The sequence below is a fragment of the Macrobrachium nipponense genome, chromosome 34 (assembly GCF_015104395.2).
Source record: "Macrobrachium nipponense isolate FS-2020 chromosome 34, ASM1510439v2, whole genome shotgun sequence".
In the NCBI taxonomy this organism is placed as follows: Eukaryota; Metazoa; Arthropoda; class Malacostraca; order Decapoda; family Palaemonidae; genus Macrobrachium; species Macrobrachium nipponense.
In genome coordinates, this window is record NC_061095.1 from 57,189,731 (window position 1) to 57,203,029 (window position 13,299).

Consider the following 13,299-nt stretch of genomic DNA (forward strand, 5'->3'; position numbering starts at 1 on the left):
ACTGGCCATCAAACCGAGACTGTCGATATAGTAAAGACAATTCATGTCAGAATTTTCCGCCTTTTATCTTTCATTTACATTCATTGTTCACACTTCACTGCCATAAAAGATTGTTGGCACAACAACATTACTTTCACACATTCCCATCCTGGCTGTTACAGAAACCCCTGTTTCTTTGCTTTATTCTCCTTAATATACTATATATATATATATAATATATATACTTATATATATATATATATATTATTATATATTTATATATATATATTTATATATATATAAAATTATTATATACATATATATATATACACACACACACACACACACACATATATATATATATATATATATATATATATATATATATATATATATATATATATATATATATATGTGTGTGTGTGTGTTTGTGTGTGTGTGTGTGTGTATTTTACACGTGTTATGTATGTGTCTTTTTATTTTGATATCTTGCGTATGCTTTCTTAAATTACACTAAAGATCAAATAAAAAGGAGGAGGAGGAGGAGGGGCCACCTCAGTCTTTGTCTCACATATTCTTCAGAGGCAGCGAAAGAGGAGTCAGTTTCCTGCCCAGTCCTGTCTCCCGAATTTGTGCTAAGTTGCCTCCATCGTTTGTGCCGCTCTCTTTCTTCATTGGGGGATGTGGGGCGCTGTCTGTAGATACACACTTACACGACAGAGAGAGAGATAGAGAGAGAGAGAGAGAGAGAGAGAAGGGGGGGGGGGGGGCTCTGGAAATAATTGTTTTCGTACTAAATCCCGTTCCATAAAGATCTGGAGACTTAACACTTCTCGCTCGGTAGTGGAATCGCAGTATCTGATTTCAGCTAAAACCTGAGTTTCTCAGAAACATTGTAGTACTGAATGAAGAAAACTAACTCTGCATTTCCATTAATCAGCAGACTATTTACAACGCCAGATCTTCGATACGATTCCAGAAAGTCGTGAGACCAGAATTAGCGTTTTGGAGCTAATTCTCACTTTTACTTTACTGGAAGACATGGCAGAGTCTTCGATAAGATTCCAGAAAGTCATAAGACCGGAATTAGTGTTGTTGAACTAATTCTTACTTTACTAGGAGTCATGACACCTTCTTCTTCTTCTTCCCAGCTGGTTCCCATTTTTATATGGGGTCGCCGTTTCGGATGAGCCGTTTCCATCTATTTCTATCCTGCGCTTCTGCCTTATCAATTCCCTTCTCATGTAAGTCTCCTCTTGCACAGTCCTTCCATCTCTTTCTTGGTCTCCCTCTTCTTCTTCTCCCTTGAACCTCCATCCCAATAGTATGTCTCCCAGCGTGGTCCTCATCTCTCCTCAACAGGTGTCCATACCATCTCAGCCTCCTCTCCTGCATTTTCTTTGATACTTCCACCACCTTAGTCGACCCCATTATGTAGTCATTCCTGATCCTATCCTCTCATGTCACCCCAGACATCCACCTAAGCATTCTCATTTCTGCCACATCCATCTTCTGTTCTGTTTTTCTCATGCTTGCTGTTTCCGTACCATGCAGCATTGCTGTTCTTACCACCGTCTTGTGAAATTTTCCCTTTAACCTAAGCGGTACTCATTTGTCACAAAGAACTCCAGAGGCCGCTCTCCAGTTGTTACAGCCTGCCTGTACCCTATGTTTTACTTCTTCCATACTTCCTCCAGCGTTAAAAAAGGATCCCAAATACTTAAACTTATCAACTCTCTTTATTTGCTCTCCACCAAGCTGAATACTTTATCTATCATCCCCCTCATAACACCTTCTAATTACCCAGTAATGGCGGTCGTTGTGGTAAAGTATTCGACTGTACTCGGGAAAATTCAGACGGCAATGGCGTTGTTTCTCTCACGGAGGAGGAGGAGGAGGAGAGAGAGAGAGAGAGAGAGAGAGAGAGAGAGAGAGAGAGAGAGAGAGGAAGTGGCTTTTCCAGTTTCTGTGGCATTGTTCGTTAGTAAAATGAAAGATGATTAATTGTCTAGTATACTCTGCGGTAATAGGAAACTTATCACCCCAATCTCGTGTAATATACACAATATATATTAATAAATTGTTTGTAAATGATAAAAAATACTTCCGAAGTCTTTGCTTTTATCTCTTGCAATCAAGACGTTTATTGATATCACTGAGGATTTTCTTTAATACGGAGCAATTTAATTCCGACATTGTGAATTTCTTAGCAGGACGCGAATCATTGTTATCTGGGCAAATCCGAAACCGATATCATTCGAGTGATCACATCGGGTACATTTTAGAGCAGCCATAAAATCTAAACTTAACAATTCCATTAAAAGCAGTTTCTGCTGATTGCCTCATCGAGTAGGGCACCTTTGCAGTAATTACTGATTGTGGAGTGGGGTAATGGGAGGGCAGTTATGATAACTGTGATTATGCTTGACAATTGTAGATGATATAAACGCAAATAGCTTTGTCTCCATCGGCTTTGTATTTCTGTTCCAACAGAAAACCTTCAAATTCCTCAACTGAAGCTTCGATAAGAAGTCTTCGTCTCTCAGGGACACAATGATCCTTAAACACCTTCCAGGTTGGAAATGGACTGCTGCCGAAATTCGAAATCACTTCCACATATCAATTGAGTCCAGACGATGATGCTGACTTTCAATATTCAGGGAAATATGGGTGAATTAATGAAAATTCCGGATAATATGTATGTATTCAGGAATACTTATCGGAACATATGACTGAAATCAGGAGCAGTTTTCGAAAAATATATAAGAATTAAACAGTAGTTTTAAAGTTGCCTTTTCCTGTTGATGACTTGTCACTTTATGGTCAAGTCAGTTTCTTCACAACAATCAGTTATTTTCTTAAAGGAATTATTTCAGTAATGGAACATGCATCTCAAGATGCCTGCTGGAATTAATTTAGAAGAATATTCTGAGAAATTCTCTCATAAAAGCATTCACACACTTTTATCGTAATATTGCCTCCAACTTTATTCAAGTTCCCCCATTAAATAAATCCAGAGTAAAAAAAAAAAAAAGTAAAAATAGAACCACTTACACACAAAAATAAACTTTTGTGGCGGAGTTTTTGTCAGGACGAATTTGCAGAAGACCTCCGCTACTTAGGACAGGGAACTCCCGGAGGCGAGTAGTGCCGTGGTGCACTGCAGTCATTACTTAAGGTCCTCTTCCTTCCATCTTACTTTTCTCAACCATCTCTAAACAATTGATTCATGGTGCATTTGCTGTGTGATTTTCCTCCTGTTAAGCCCTTCATACCTTTTAAGTGTCAATTTCTGTTTCAGCGCTGAATGACCTCACAGGTCCCAGCGTCTGACCTTTGGCCTAAATTCCGTATTCTATTGAACGCCAGGTAAGAGCAGCAGCAGAAAATGGAAAGAGAAAAAGACATAAAATAAATCTCAGACTCACGAGGATTTTGCTCACTAAAAAATCACCAGTTCATTTTTAAGCCTCGTTCCTGAAATGTAACCTTCAAAGGTAACATTAAAAAGACAGATTTCCTTTGTGGCTCTGTCGAAATAACTATTCTGGTTCTGCGTCGTCATATTGGACGGAGTGTAAACACCAGTATTTTTTTTTCCTGTGACACGAACTGATTTCTCTGGAATGAATATAGATATATGTTAGTAATTGTTACAATTATTCTCATCAAGCGAAGATGCAATGCATTACTTCCTAATGCAATTCTTCTTTTAATTTAATCAAATAATTTACTTAAGTTTATCTATTTATTACTTTTATTCATTTTCCTTTTGTTATTGAGTGATGTCTTCTTTTTATGTTTCCTTTTACCTTCTGTTACGTCTTTCTAATGAACGACCTATTCTTTGGGAGCTTCAATTTCAAGTCAGTGGCCCCTTTTGTGGGCTTGTTCCATGTGAATAGGGTTCTTCATCTTCTGAATAATAATGATAATAATAATATTCGAGCGCGATCTGTGTATATCATTTTCAGCTATATTTTCTATTTAGTTTTTGTTCTAGGTAATATATACAAACTATTCCTAGAAAATTACTGCTTCTAGACTGTAATTACAAAATATGAATTTAGATATGTTCAGGATTCAAATGGGCAATGATACAATAAGGTAAAAATGCACGGTAGGCACATGAAAATTCTATAGGCCTACGGGGCAGTCTCTTGACCTAAAAAAGTGCTGAAATATTGTCATACAAAATATTCTGAGGGGATTGGGAATCCGCCTTTTTCTTAGTTAAGAAAATATTCAAATTATGTATTCGGTCTAGAACCAGAAAAATGCACGTTCATTATATCCCATAAAATCCTAGATTACTTAAGAAATTTCTGTCTCTGTGTTATGCACACTTTTATTAAGGTTCGCGTTTCTCTCTCCCACATTTAATTGTTCGTCTTCCGCCTGAATTGACGTCCAGACTCTGACTCCCAAACAGTAATTATGCTTCCTTAATCACCCATTTCCCCTTTACAAGATTATCCTGACCAGTTTAATTCATATTTGCCTTAGATACTTTATGTATGTATGTTATATATATTATATATATATATATATATATATATAATATATATATTATATATATATATATATATATATATATATACATATATATATATATATCATATATATATATAATATATTATATATCTATAATATATCTATATATATATATATATATCTATATATATATATATATATATATATATATATATATGTATATATATAATAGATATAATATATATATATATAGATATATATATAGATATATATTATATCTATATATATATATATATATATATATATATATATATATATATAGAAGAGAGTACTGAGAGAGAGAGAGAATCCGAACAGAATTAGATCCCAAGAAATTACCAACTTCTGCAATTCAGGTGGAATTTGCAGGACACAGGTAGGACTTAAAAATCCCCTTAATATCTGTCTCTCTCTCTCTCTCTCTCTCTCTCTCTCTCTCTCTCTCTCTCTCTCTCTCTCTTTCTCCTTGGAGCTCGGAACAGGAGGAATTCGGAATGTGGGGTCAATGTGGCAAGGTCATAATTGCTTCCGCCTGTAAAGAAAGATTCATTTTTAAATTCGCTCTTCGTTATGGAGTCCTCATGCTTCGTGGTCAGAGCTCGTCTTGTTTCAATACTGGTTTTGATATTTATTTCTACGTTTGTCTGTGCGTATATGTGTGCGTGTATTTGCATAAGATGGAATGACAGACAGACAGACAGAACGAGGTAAGATTAATGTTTTATTTAAGTTCATGATCAAATGTGCCATTTTATAACCCTTATGGTGTATGGTGTATGGTGTATGAGAGAGAGAGAGAGAGAGAGAGAGAGAGAGAGAGAGAGAGAGAGAGAGAGAGAGATTCTGTTCACCTCGCCTATAATGAACTGTATCTATATTCTCCTTCGACCCTCGTGAGGTTTAGAAATGGCTAATAATCTTTATATTATATTCATTTCATAATCAATATTATATATTACTTCCATATTTCGCAGGAGTGGATAGTTATAAATAGAAACAGGAAGAGAGAGACAGAGGCAGAAGGAGTTTATTGAAAACATAAGAGGAAAGTAAAATATATCGATTCCACTTTATATAAAGAAAATAGATAAAAATCTTATTTTACACTTTCCCATCAAGGCCCTAATTTACATTTTAGAGAGGTAAATCTTGTACATTATAAATTTAAAAGACTCTAAAGAGATTATCCCTAAGTGAACTTTCATCGCCTTTGGACTTCAAAGTTCCTTTGGGGAACACAAGAGAGGCTGACTTGTAGGACATCCTGTTTAACGAGTCCTTCACAGGAGACAGAGATCAAAGAAATCCCATCAGGAGTCGGTTAAGGAGTGAAAACTTGTCAAAGGATTTGAAGGTGGTTAAAACCCTCTCTCTCTCTCTCTCTCTCTCTCTCTCTCTCTCTCTCTCTCTCTCTCTCTCTCTCTCTCTCTCTCTCTCTCCCTTAATCATTCCAGCATGAACAAACTAGTAGCTTTTTAAGGGAAAAAGTAGCGTCAGAATTTACACTGGTGTTTTTTGACATAAAGGCCCACTGTTCCTTCCATTCTGGTGTAAGTTATTTGCAATTTATGGTAATTCTGCAAGCATTGATTCGCAATTTATTGTAATTCTGCAAGCATGGACTTGCAAAATATAGCCCTATTTCTAGCGTGTAAAGGGCCATATCTTTGTTTATTTGTTGGGGGGAGGGGCGCGGGGAGGTTTGGTCACAATATACCAAAACATGCCATATACTTTTTTAACTCGAGAGTTTTCGTCTTCACAATAACCCAAATCTTGTATTGTGCATTCGGGTTTTGTTATTTTCAATATGCAGATATAATTCTTATATATAAAACTTGTTAAGGTTTAAATTAGAATTGATATCACTATAGACCGGCAAATGATAGATATCAAAGAGTTAACCTCCAAATATTTTTGGAAGGTCTCTCACATGGAGAAATATGGGTCAGGATTTTCAAACCAGTGTTGATGAGAGAAGAAGAACAAAATTTGGTAAGGAAACCCCCAGGCAATCAGGGTAAAAGAAAAGCTAGAATATTTATTAAAAATAATTTTATCCATGTTCGTTGGGTTTCAAACTAATACATCCCTCTTTGCATCTATATAAAATGGCTGTTATAAAGAAATCAACTACCAAATATATTTCCAGGACAAATTCCTTTTCTCCGAAAACCAATGTTGACCGCCATTCAATTTGCATCATTCCTATTTCTTAGTTAATTGTAAAGTATTTGTTGTAGTTTAATGTAAATGGGGGAATTCAAGTGGAACCCTGTTCTCCACTAGAGAGAATTTATACCGTTTTGTTTTTGTAAGTGAAAAATACAGTTCAACTGAGAATTCATCCCTGAAAGGTGGAATATATGACACTGGATGCTCTCTCGTAGTGTATAAGAAGTATAACAACAAAATTCTCCTTAACTTTACAGAATGATATATGAAAGATTTGCTTTAACGTTTACAATATATTGATTGGGTTTTTGTAAATACAAATTAGAATATTATTATTATGGCCATAAGTTTCAAGTCTATAGTCATAAAATGAAAGTTTATTCCTCAAATCGTTTCACATAATACTTTGACGTATCAACCACCACTGTCTCTTGTCACATTACTTTGATGTGCACCGACATTTAGCTGTAGATTTCCTGAACTTTGATTTGTTCTCAAAAAGGTAATTATCTCAAACTTGTCTTTGGTTTCGTCATTTCTGTATATCTTATGATCTCAGTTATACGATAGTCACCTTGATAATCAGTTTAGATTACTTAATGTAATTCAGATACACTTATTTTGGCTTCATCTTACTTTACAGTAGTTTTACATGAATATTCAATGGAATTAATCTAAAAGGAAAGGAATGAAAATCTCATAACGTTGGAGAATATATCTAAAAAAGGAAGGTCAACCAAATCTCATTCGGTAAAATGACAAAGCGATTGGAGACAGCAAAATGGAAGTAATTTCTCCCAAGAATTTCCTGCCTCTTCACCTCCCGTGTTGAAAGAGGTTCCTTTTTCAATAAGGAAGGAGATAACAGTGGTTCCTAAAAGGATGATAAAGGAGGACTCATGCGGGAGTTAGCGTAATGCTACGCTTTCTCATTCTCGTTTATTCTTCTTCCTCTTTATTTCGTCGTTTACGGAATCTAGAATTTGGACTAGATGAGAATTCTGTCTCTCCAAGAGAATGAGGTTTAGGGCTCTCTCTCTCTCTCTCTCTCTGTGTGTGTGTGTGTGTGTGTGTGTGCGTGCGTGTGTGTGAGTGTGTGGAATGCATTCGGTAAAACCAAACCAAAGCTTTGATTTTGTTACCGTGGCCTCCTCTTGACTCTCTCTCTCTCTCTCTCTCTCTCTCTCTCTCTCTCTCTCTCTCTGAGGGACGCATAAATCATAATGGTACAGGAAGTTCTTATCTCGGTAGTGTGGTTGTCACAGTCAGTGTCAAGAAGTCAGAAACTCTCTCTCTCTCTCTCTCTCTCTCTCTCTCTCTCTCTCTCTCTCCCTTTGAGAAACTTGCCTGTTGTCGATTTACGCTTGTTAGAGGCAACAACAAGAGATTTCATGAGGTCATGAGAGAGTTTTTCTTTTTTGTGGAATGGACATCTTCGTGACTCTCTCCTTCCACAGAATTCTCTAGTACTTCCAGAAAGCCAAGAACCGCCCATATACCTACCAGGAAATAATTCTCGTTGAGGGATATTTTGAATGGTCAGAGATCCTGTGATAATAATAATAATAATAATAATAATAATAATAATAATAATAATAATAATAATAATAAATGCCCTTCAAGCCCATCCAACATTCAAAAAATTGCAAAGAGGGCAATTAGCAACAAACATGTCCTAGCTAAGAGAAAAAAAAAAGGCAAAATAACCTGGTTAAATTATTGCTTATTTAGGACCCGCAACTTATATATTTTAGTGTTTTACTTGCATTGTTATATAATTACTTAAATATTTGTTAATTTATCTGTATTTCTAATAAGTGATCTCTTCTTTCTGTATTTCCCTTCACCTTCTGTTACTTCTCTCTGATGAACACCTTAATATTCTTTAGAAGCTTCTTGAATTTCGAGTCAATGGCCCCAGTGGTGACCTTGTCCATATGAATAGGGTTATTCATCTTCTGAATAATAATAATAATAATAATAATAATAATAATAATAATAATAATAATAATAATAATAATAATAATAATTTGTGTTATGGACGAAAGTTCCAAACTGAAAACAAAGACCTTGGAACGGCTAAGCGGTATTCCTCGTCAAATGTTTTCTAAAATAATGATAATGGTAATAACAGGAAAAGTGTCTTAAGTAATAAGACTTGTTACTCTCATTGTTATCTTTTAGCGTCAAGACTGATTTGGGGAGGAAGCACTTTCAGGTGTTCAGCAGAGTTTTAGTTTTCAGCTTTTGTCCTTAACACAATATACTGAAATAATTGTTGATTTTTAACGAACAAACACCTACTGCATCACGCTCAAGTATTATCATTTATTATTGAGGACGGCTCTCTCTCTCTCTCTCTCTCTCATAAGAGATACGAATTAACATTACTGCAGATAACATACCATCAAACGCTCTCTCTCTCATTAGATCCTAGGACTTAAGTAACACTGCTCGTTGCACTTTGTAGAAGAAATTGAAATGAATTTATGTCTCCATTTCACACTAATGATGTTGGACAGCGTTTTGCACGATTACTGATTATTAGAACATTCGAGGGGGAACTGGAGAAGTGGTAATATCTCGCCTCAGAGTATTCCAGAATATTAAGGATATTACGTAGCTTAGAAGAGTGAAAGGTTTCATTAAAGTTCGTTTAAATTGAAAGGAGAATTTTTTGGATGTTATCTTTCTGCTGGTTTTGAAGGGACTCGTAAATGGATAAATGGAATGCTGTGGAATTTATTATTATTATTATTATTATTATTATTATTATTATTATTATTATTATTATTTCAAAATATGACTGACAGGTACAAGAATTGCTCACTAGGAAACATAAATGACAATTGTTTTAAATTTTGAAATGAAATTCATTATTATTATTATTATTATTTTATTAAAAATAATGGCTACTTCAGCAGCGTTACACCTGTAGAGATTCTTCTCTATTTTACGAATAGCGGCTTTTTCCGTGCTACTTAAACAGGCTAGTAGAACGCCTATAGAGGTCATGGTCAAATACAGGGTCAAAATAGGTGTATATATTTGAATTTTACACATACTCAATGATACCATAGTCATCAAAGTCATTAACGATTTTCTCTCTCTCTCTCTCTCTCTCTCTCTCTCTCTCTCTCTCTCTCGTCTCTTTCTCGTTCCTTTCTTAAAGCGAGCTTTCGTCTGGAGCTGCCAGACATCCTCGGGCTGGTAAGCTGAGGGTGGACTGATCTTGGTGCGGTGTCCGTCCTCGTTATATCTGTGGTTGACAGCAGGGGGTCTGCCCCATGCTTGTCTCCTATTGGCTGGTGGCGGTGAGTCTTTGTTTTCATTGGTTGCCTGAGCCAGGTCTCAAGCCACTTTCTTCGAGCCGATGGTTGCGTTGCAGCATATCCTGCAGCCGCCTGGACCTCCTAAGAGGCGCTGTAACGTTGATAGGCGTTGCGCTACGCTGTGGGACGTCACGGCTACTTTGATTTCCCGCACCAGGGGCGTCCTTCATGGCTTCTAAGAACTCTGCCGAAGACTGCAGGCTGTACCGACTCGGGACGTAAGGATTCAAAATTTGGTTGAGGCCTTTAGCAAGGGCGTACGTAGGGGCTGATGATCGGCCGGAGGGGGTTTCCTTGTTTGCGGGTTTTTACATTGCCATATAAATAACGCCTCAACCAAATTTTGACCCCTTACGTCCCAAGTCGGTACAGCCTGCAGTCTACGGCAGAGTTCTGAGAAGCCATCAAGGACGACCCTGGTACCGGGATTATCGCCTCGCTGGACGTGGAGTCCCTATTTACGAACGTGCCTGTCGACGAAACCATAGATATAATCCTTGATCGTGTCTACAGGAATCAGTCGACAGCGCCCCTCAACATACCGGAAGCCTCGCTCCGTACGCTGCTGGAGATCTGCACGAAGAAGGCCCCTTTCTCCACCCACCGAGGCCAGATGTTCCGCCAAAAGGACGGCGTGGCGATGGGCTCCCCACTGGGGGTACTCTTCGCTAACTTTTATATGGGCACCGTGGAGGAACGGGTCTTCGCCAGGATGCAGCAACCCCGCAGATATGGACGTTATATTGACGACATCTTTGTGCAAGTCGACGCCGAGGATGAGGTAAAAGCCCTCCGTCAAGCATTTCAGCAGTGTAGTGAGCCGAATTACACAGTCGAACGCAGCTCCGACGATCGGCTCCCCTTCCTCGACGTCCTTGTAGCAAGACAGAAGACGGTCTCCGTACTTCAGTATACACAAAGAAAACCAATTTAGGACTTTACCTCAACGGAGACAGCGAGTGCCCCGCCAGATTCAAAAGCACCACTGTCAGGGCCTTCGGCAGGAGGGCCCTCTCCCACTGCTCGACCTGGCAGGACACTCACCAGGAACTCGACCGCGCCTCCCAAGTACTTGTGAATAACGGGTACTCAAATAATTAATCAGCAAGGAAGTCCGCACAGCCCTGGAGAAATGGTACGGTAGTGAGAGCCCGCAGCCCCGCCCCCAGGATAATATCAAGCTGTACTACAAAGCCTTCATGAGTTCCCATTACCGTGAAGAAGAGGACTCCATTAAGAAAACTATTTCTGAAAATGTATCCCCGACTGACGACACCAAGAATATCGACTTAATTATATATTACCAGAATCGGAGGACGCGCGACCTTATTATGAAAAATAACCCCTCTCCACAGGTACAATAAACCCCTAAAGCAGACGCATGTAGTGTACCAGTATACATGCCCAGTCCGCGAATGCAGCGGTGCCTACGTAGGTATGACTACCATACGACTGTCAAAGAGACACTCGTGCCACGCCCAAGAATCACGCCCGCACCAAACATCAGGAGGCCATCTCCCGGGATGTCATCATACAGAACACGAAAATCATCGGGAAGGCCCCTGATGCCCGTCGGTTGCGCCTGCTGGAGGCGCTCCTCATCCAGCTAATAAAACCTACACTGAATACGACGCAGGAAGAATTTCTCCTCCCTACGAGTATGAGAAGACCTGCCTCCAACAATGACACCACCGATCATGACAACTCTATGGAAGACAACGCCCCCGAACGAGGTACTCCTGCAGCCGATGGAAATCAAAGTAGCCGTGACGTCCCACAGCGTAGCGCAACGCCCATCAACGTTACAGCGCCGCTTAGGAGGTCCAGACGGCTGCAGGATATGCTGCAACGCAACCATCGGCTCGAAGAAAGTGGCTTGAGACCTGGCTCAGGCAACCAATGAAAACAAGACTCACCGCCACCAGCCAATAGGAGACAAGCATGGGGCAGACCCCCTGCTGTCAAACACAGATATAACGAGGACGGACACCGCACCAAGATTTTACGGGCTGCTCTTGAGCAAGAGCCCGTGCTGTCATAAAGTCAGCTTAATCTAAAACAACTACAACAACGCACCAAGATCAGTCCACCCTCAGCTTCCCATCCCGAGGATGTCTGGCAGCTCCAGACGAAAGCTCGCTTTAAGAAAAAGAGAGAGAGAGAAAATCGTTAATAACTTTGATGGCTATAGTATCATAGTTTATTTGTAAAATTCAAATATATACACCTATTTTGACCCTGTATTTGACCATGACCTCTATAGGCGCTCTACTAGCCTGTTTAAGTAGCACGGAAAAAGCCGCTATTCGCCAAATAGAGAAGAATCTCTACAAGTGTAACGCTGCTGAAGTAGCCATTACTCTTAATAAAGTATGCTTGAGAGAGGGTCTGCTTCCTAAGTACACTATTATTATTATTATTATTATTATTATTATTATTATTATTATTATTATTATTATTTTGATAATAAAGAAGGTTAAAGTATCAAGAAACTATCAGATAACTACATGATGAATTGACAATTAGATTGTTCTTGATGTTTACTCTATAAATGTTTACCTGAATTCGTGTATGGGAACTTCTGATTTACACAGCAACTAGAATTAACAACACTTGATCTATTCCGAGATAGATCTGTAGAGAAAGCTTTCGGGGAAACTGTTAGATTCCCCTTTTCCATCTGAGATCGAAATGGGAGATAGAACAGCTTCATGAAAGCTCTCTGTACAGATTTATCTCGAAATATATATGTATACATTTACATAACTGTGGACTTGTTTCTCTATTTCGAGACTCAAGCTACAATAGGCATCTTTTTAACTACCCTATTTATTATCATCGTCTCCGGAAACGGTGAATTCAAAAATGTTAAATAAGAACCACAAGATATTCTGAATAAGAATAATACCATTCGAAAACCCACTTGTTCATCAGAGAGAGTCTGTCTGTGGCCTGCATGCAATCACAATGAAATGGAATCAATCAAAAGTTGCCGATATAAAGAGCTATAAAAAGAATCTGTTTATCTAAGTGGATAATTTGCATGAAATTTATATCAGTGATCAGTGGAATGGCGAAACGCGTTCAGATGTCATCAGTGGGTTGTTTAGTGTTGTCCATCGCTTGTTATTATTATAGTAATAATATTTATGAGACTCACGTCAGGGGAGGAATGGTTCCAACCGTAGAACATCATCAAAAATACTGACGGAATATTCCACATGAAAATGTTACTGCATCCAGTGGATGACTTCACATTTCACACTGGATGATGATCTCA